We start from the raw sequence: 8,252 nt of genomic DNA, 5'->3' as shown, positions 1-8,252 counted from the left end.
ATCTTTGCTTTAGCTCTGTGGGAAGCACTTAAGGCTGTTGTTTGTCATTGTGATTAGTTTTGATAGTATACATTTTATTTTATTTTCTTTACACTGTTTATTGGTTCCAGATATTCTAGTTAAAATAAAATTACTTCTCAAAAGATTTGTTATCTTTTTAATTGGATGGTATCCTTAAACATCTATATCTATATCTATATGTATTGCAGAAGGGGTTTTTAGCAGAGACCCTCTCAATGGCTTCTAAACTTCTCATTCTTTTTTCTAGATTTTTGTATTTATTTTAATACATAAAAAGTAGTGGGTTATAACTAATCCTATCATCAATCAAATTTAAAATTTAAAGCATTCCCACTATCTACTTCATAAACCGTTTATACTTTGTTATTTATACTTTAAATCCTTTTTACTCCTTAATTAAAGACAAATGCTCATTCGTATGCTATTTTAATACAATGTTACATTTTTAGAATTAAGAAAAATTTATCCCCAAACTAACCCTATAATCACCCCTACAAATGAGCTTTGCAAATTATAATCACGTTTCACAAAAATCACAAATGTGCAACTAATGTAAAGTGCAATCATATATATATATAATAAAGTCGTATTCTCATTTTTATCCCTTCATGTTTTCTCTTTCCTACGTGGCTTAACGAGACGTCAAGTAGTTTCCTACGTGGCTTGCTCCTTTTTTGTTTGGATTTATATCAATTCTTATTTCCTATAAGAATTCTTAATATTATAGGATTCTTATTTCCCATCCAAAGTTATGTACTTTAAGCAACTTAAATCAAGATAAACCTACTTTTAATGTTCTTATCAATATTTCTTTATATCCTTATCAATTCTTATTTTTTATGCCTACACTACATATAGCCTCTAATATATTGATTTGAAGCATCAAATTCATGGTTAGGTATTTTCAGTGCAAGCGGTTGGCACATTAAAGCATCGATTGTGGGTTTCCACTCCTCTTGATTATCAGGTACAACTTCTTTCAATACATTTTTTTTTAAAAAGGCATGTTGATCTTCAATTGTAAGAGTTTAGTAACATATCTTGAATTTTGTTTTTTTTTGTTTTATTTTTTGTTTGTTTTGTATGAAGACATAGGATTTAAACAAGTACTTTCATCATTATTTTTGTAGGATTTTTGCTAACATGTTTGTTAATTGATTTTTGTGATCATATGCTAAGATGTTTGTTAATTTGCCTTTAGGAAAAACAACCAAAAACAAAAGGCACTGGAAAGTAATGCGGTATAAATACAAGAGACTTAAATATCTCTATTAGATATATCTGCAAATTCATTAGTTAATTAAAAGACTCTAGCCGTTTACTTAATTAATCCACTTGAGAATATTCATCCACTTGAGAATGGTTTTACCAACATAGTTTAAATAGAAGAGAGGTCAGGAACCTGATCACTTAAACAACATGAACTTCCTGCAACTATTGGCTATATACACTTATAGTCTATGCTTCATAAATAGCATCATGAAAGTGCTTTGCAGAATACATCAATTCCTTGCTCCCATAATCAAGAAGTTTAGAAGTAAATTCTATCTACATTCAGAATATTAGCTACCACTATCAATGCTCTCAGTAGTCAACATCCAAGGAGTATTCTCAAACGTTGTCAGTAGTCGACATCCAAGGCCCTGTATTGTAAGAAAAATATGGAGTATCCTAAACTGTGTAATGCTTGCAATCAAAATGTGGAGTATCCTAAATTGAGGTATGTCGTAGGTGTTAACCTTTTTATCATTTTAATTGCTACAATATCTACATAAACATAACTTTTAGATATGTGTATTTATACAGGTATATGTTAAAAGTCTTGGCAAGTGATGCAACCAGTAATGCTTGGTTTGTTATATTTGATCAAGAGGTTGAAAGAATAATAGAACACAAACTTTCTTTTGTTCTTGAAGAATTTAACAAGGTAAACTTATATCTAATTTTTTAAAATATTTTTAATAATAGTAGACAATCCGACACTTATCTCAGTCGTTGAATATTCTAACAAAAAAAAAATTTACGCATTTTATTTCCAGGAAGGATTTAGCAATGAAATCGTGTCAACAATTATAAATAAGATCACGTGGAAACCTTTTGTGTTCCAAATTATTTGGTAGTAGAATACTATTTGATACTATTTACTGCACTTTTTATTTATTTTCAAGTTTTTGGATGTTATGGTATTGTTGAATGTTTTTTTTTCCATTTCTGAATTATTATTCATTGAATTAGATGTTCAAATTTACATTTTAAGAATACTTTATATTACAATGCGCACATAGTAATATACTTAAGACAAGTTATAATAGATTATACATTAAATTTGTATTTTATATCGACATTTTTATAAAATTAACTAAATAGTTTATTTTTTTCTACGATTCCCGTTCAACGAACGGGTACAAAACTAGTTAAATGTAAAGTTGAGGGGGTAAAGCATGCTAAATGTAAGTTTAAGGGATTTACTATATTTAACCCTAAAATAAATCCCAAGAACTGAACAAGTAGTGGGTTATAGATTTTTGTCTAGATTTCTGTATTTATTTTAATACATAAAAGTATTGGGTTATAACCTATCCTATCACCAATCAAATTTAAAATATAAAACTTTCCCATAATCTACTTCATAAATCATTAAATATATTTATACTTTAAATCCTTTTTATACTTTTGTATTTATTTATACTTTAAATCTTTTTTACTCTTTAATTAAAGACAAATGTTCATTCACATGCTATTTTAATAAAATTTTAATTCGGAAGCATGCAACATGATCAAGAAACAGCAGAACCAATTAGATATTGACCCCAAAAAAAAATTAGGCCTAGATGCCACTGGCACGTTGACGTAACTTGCGATGCCAATTAGAACTATTTAGCGTTTTTTTTTTTGCAAGGAATTAAGGCACTGTAAAGCTTATTTAGGCAAACTTTACCTCATCGGTGATTTGAGTATCAAGTTATTGAATATACTACAAATCCTATAATCATGCTCACATTTTCTCTACATTTCCCCCACGTTTCCCACTCCAATTAAGAGTCCTCCAATTTAAGAAATATTTATCTCTTAAATAATCCTATAACCGCTCCTAAAAATCCTATAATCATGCTCAAGTTTTTCCTACATATATTTTCTCCCACTTTCCCACTCCAATTAAGAGCCCTCAAATTTAAGAATTCCACTCCAATTAAAAGTCCTCCAAAACATAGCATCCTCATTCAACTTTTTTGCGTACTCACTCCAATTAAGAGAACTTTCTTGCGTTTTTCCCAAGAACTTATTATCTTCTTCAAGTTTTTTATGGTATTCATCTTAGCCCTTAACCTAATTTCACCATGGAACATGCCCCGCCTACAAGCATTTAAACGACAACTAAATTTCAAACTCGCAAGATTGCAAAGGAAGAAACATTTGTTTAGAAAACGAAACGTGCACTGCAACGATTCCACAGAACTTATTATCTTCTTCAAGTTTTTTATGGTATTCATCTTAGCCCTTAACCTAATTTCACCATGGAACATGCCCGCCTACAAGCATTTCAACGACAGCTAAATTTCAAACTCGCAAGATTGCAAAGGAAGAAACATTTGTTTAGAAAATGAAACGTGTATTGCAACGATTCCACACAGCAGTTCGAAAAGTTTCAGCAACTTTGCGTTAACGAAAGAGAAATCTCACTCAAATTCGAAGGACAAAATCCCAACTACACCGATTTGAAGGTCATTTTTCAAAAACAGTGTGCATGCATTGTAATGATGTGGTCGACACTGTTGTTAGGTGATTAATTTCATGTACCTTTAATTTCAACATATTTTTCTATATTGTATATAACATTTTATTTGTCAAACATGTACAATGTTAACATGCAAATCAAAAATTCCAGTGGTAACATGCATCTTAATCTGCATGATAGACATGCACGATTCGTATTTGGTTGTGATGCTTTTTATCTCAGAGAATTACAAAGGAAGGTAGAATTTCTTGATATATATTTATTTTTTATAATGCTATTTATAAACTATGTAAAAAAAATACACTAATTTTAAATTTCGCACGTCATTACAATGCATGCACACTGTATGGAATTAAGTACGTGCGAAATTTAAACTTAGTGTATTTTTTTCGCGCGTACTAGAAAAATGCACTAGCAAATGCACTAGAACAATCATTAAATTTCGCGCGTACTAGAAAATGCACTAGCATTAGTATCTCAGTAGGAGATTAGTGAATTCATAGGAAATTACTTTGTGAGGATTAGTATTAGTATTTGAAACACTCAAATATAAATCACCCAACACACTTTTACAAGTAATATAGATTATTTATGTGGTCAACTAGTTTATGACTTTTTGGGATTATTACATTCTAGGCATTTGTTTTGGATGTCAATGATTAGTATTCATGGCCTTGAGACTTTTATAAACTTGATTATATCATCTCTTATTGTGGTTAATCATTCAATGATTAACGCAGATGATGCACAGAAAAAATGATAATGTACTGACAATGAATATTCCAATACACAAATGATGTACGAAAAAAAAACAATTGACATATTTATCATATAGGTTAAGATGACCTATGTCAATTAATTAGGACTTTTCAAGTCGTGTTTAGCCCACGAAACTGGTTGGTCGTGTTTGCTTCAAAGAACGTAACACAAATAATTAAACAAGTCATGTTTGTGTTAACATGGGTATGGTTAAAGTGTTTGGATAGAGTATTATTTAAAATAATTATTATAACCCTTTTTATAATGTGATGTATATTAGATAAAAACGTGTCTAAAAATATAAAAAATTAAATTAAAAAATATATTTATGATATAAGCGAAATATTATTTTGCCAAAATTGAACTATCCAAACAAACCCACATCATTAGCAAACCCGTCAATGGTTTGGGTTAGATTCAATTCAACCAAAGTTACACGTGTTATGAAAATTCCGGTCTACCTGTTCAAATGCCTTGAAACTTGTGGCTGAAATGAATTTTTGTTACTAGCATCAATTGTTAATATTTTATTGGAATAACTTGTAATTGTTAATATTTTATTGGAATAATTTTACAAACCTCCCCTGAGATTTATTACAATTATAGATAACTCATTCACTGTTTTGTACAGACCTCCCCTCAACACTAGTTTTCGATTTTATTTGGTTGATGTCGAGAAAAACCATATTAATATCTGAAATTGCCTTAAGCAGGTCTTTATTTGAAAAAAAAAAAATTGTTCAATGAATATAAATTTTTTCCTCCTAGTCCTGAATATTCTATCATGCCTAAGGCCTAATTACTTCCTCTATATTCCTTTGGCCCAATTTATCATTGTATATAGTGTTTGTAATTGTTTATTAAAATTTGGTGAGAGCCAAAAAACTAGAATAAATGGAAGAATGAAAGATGGGTGGATTAACTAGCGTGATTGACGTTGACATTGGTGAGATATGGAGGTTGGGTTTATGTAAATGGATGCTAAAAATTAGATAGGCAAAATGATGGGTTTGAAGTTGTGAAAAAGAAGTAAGACTGTTGGTGATAGGTTATTTAGAGATGACGCTGGGTGATAAGTTGTTTAAGTTTAGATAGCCATTGAAATGTATTACTACCCTTTTTTTTATACTTTTTTCTTTAAAAAAATTCTGGCAACAAATTTTGCAAATGATGAGGATCATTCTTTTCAGAAGATTATTATAGTCATTTGAGCCATGAAGAGAGGTTAGTGTAATATTTGAAATTAAAGAGGCACTAAGTGTAATATTTGAAATTAAAGGGGTGATAAGTGAGACTGTTAGAGATCTTCGGGGAGGTTCCCAAAAGTATCCTTATTTCGTTTTCCAAATTGAAGGAAGATGTAGCTGGTGTAAATTTATATGGTGACCTTTAAATAGCTAAGATAGAAATAGACGCCCATGGAAATGATCAGCCGAGCAAACAGTGCCAAAAAAAAAATCTCTCCATTCCGGTTTGGGGTTAGAATAACTTATTAAAAAGTATTTTACCAATAGAGTTTTTAATATAAACATTTATTAAATGCTTAAATGATTTTAAGTATATTATTTGGATACATAATACAACAAATACTTATTGTATTGAATAATATATAGTTTGAAACTTTTTAAATACATTTATCCCTTTATTTAGTTCATAATATAGGATAAATTGATTAAATTTGACGTTTTATTTTTTTAAATCTAAAATTTATTCTGAAAGCACCAAATTTGAGTTTTTACTAAAAGTATTTTTAATACCAATATAAAAAAAATAAATATTTTTAACATGATGTCTCATTTAATCTCCACCATTGAATTTGAAAAAAAATACAATAAATATTTTTAACATGATGTCTCATTAATCTCCACTATCCAATTTGAGAATACCCCATTCTTTATCTCCAAATACACCATGCCGTCACCACTGTGATAGCGCATGCCCTGACCCGTAATATTGGAGCAGTATTATTTTACCACATATACAACTAATCGGGTGTGTCATTCTTTTAGCCTCTCTGTTCAATCTCGCGCGATAGGCATAACTTACAAGCCTGGTGATAACAATTACGTTCCCTCGAGAGTCTGGCGTGGTTATGAGAACTTTTGGTTTGAACTTGTTGGACTTGTGTGGGCCAACCAAAAATATAAGTTAATAAGGTTTGAGGGCTTTTTAAGAGGACATCCAAGCAGCACCCGTCGGTAGCATTCTTTCTTTTGTGTGAGAAAAAGTCAGCCGTCACCATTTTGCTTGTTGGGAAAAAAATGAAGAGAGAGAAAGAGCTAGAGAAAGAGAGAAACTTCAAGGTCTTGATTGGAGGGTAATTCGAAAGCTGATTAAAACGAAATTTTACTCACACGATCCTCTCGTCAGGCTCTACTCATCTACCGGTTCAGATCGGATTTCCTCTTCGTTTGGTAACACTTTTTCAAACCCACTTCTTTGACAGCTATAATTTTTTGGAATGATTTTATAGTAATTTCGTTTGATTGATATTGGTGATATTATTGTCATTCGAATATTTCGGGTAGACTTGTGTATTTTCATTATTGTGATAGTGGAGATTTTTGACTGGACTAGGTTCCGTGATTTTTTCCAATTTGGGCTTGTCTCATAAAAATCTTGGTGTCCTGTACGATTTATTTTCCTGCATTTTATTATCACTATTGGCATTATTATTTGGTGATTTGATTTATTTCTATTTTAACTAGTATTTGGGGAAAGAGTAATCTATCCTGGACTTACTCTGATATTGTGTGCCTGCACTAGTACCCCTTTCCCAACAAGTGGTATCAGAGCAATCAAGTTGGGCTGCTCAGTTGTACTAGTTAAAAATGGATGATTCAGATAGTGGTTGTATGATAAAATTAAATGCAACTAATTATTCGATTTGGAAGTCTAGAATGGAAGACTATCTGTATTGTAGAGACTTGTTTGAGTTTGTTCTAGGGGATAAAGGTAGACCAACTGATTTGAGTAATGAAAAATGAGCTGTTATGCACAGAAAAACTGTTGATAACATTAGAAAATAGATTGGTCAGAGTATTTTTCAACATTTTGCTAATGACACCAGAGCTGATATACTATGGAAAAAGCTTGAAAGAATGTATGAACAGAAGACCGGTTTGAACAAGGCTAGTTGTTTGAAGCAGATTACTCGGATGAGATATAAAATGGAGAAGATATGACTGAACACCTGATTAATTTTCAGGGATTGATAAACCAAGCAACTATGTTAAATTTGAATTTGGATGACGAAGTGCAGGCTTTATTATTATTCAGTTCACTATTGGATAGTTGGGAAATCATGGTTGTCTCCTTCAGCAATTCAACTCCCAATGGTGTGTTGACCATGGCTATTGCAAAAGAAGCCGTGATGAATGAAGAGTTCAGGAAGAAGGAACAAGAAATTGTCTATGAGTTCCAGACCCTGGTGACAGAAAAGAAAGAAAGAAGAGCGAAAAGTAAAAGTAGAGAACCCCACAACAGGAATGACAAATCTAGAGGCAGGTCTAAATCGCGAAAAAATATTGCATGCAATTATTGTAAAAAGAATGAGCATTATATGAAGGAATGCAGAATTTTAAAATAGGAACAAACTGAGAAAAAGGGTAAGGTGAAGGAAAAAAGTGATGAAGAGACTACAGCAGTTGTGGCAGCTCATGATGATATGTTTGTGTTCTGTGATGATGGTTAGGTGAATATTATTTGTTATGATAGTGATTGAGTAGTTGATTCA

This window comes from Coffea eugenioides, chromosome 1, assembly GCF_003713205.1.
Source record: "Coffea eugenioides isolate CCC68of chromosome 1, Ceug_1.0, whole genome shotgun sequence".
In the NCBI taxonomy this organism is placed as follows: domain Eukaryota; kingdom Viridiplantae; phylum Streptophyta; class Magnoliopsida; order Gentianales; family Rubiaceae; genus Coffea; species Coffea eugenioides.
Note: the sequence above shows the minus strand (reverse complement) of the source record.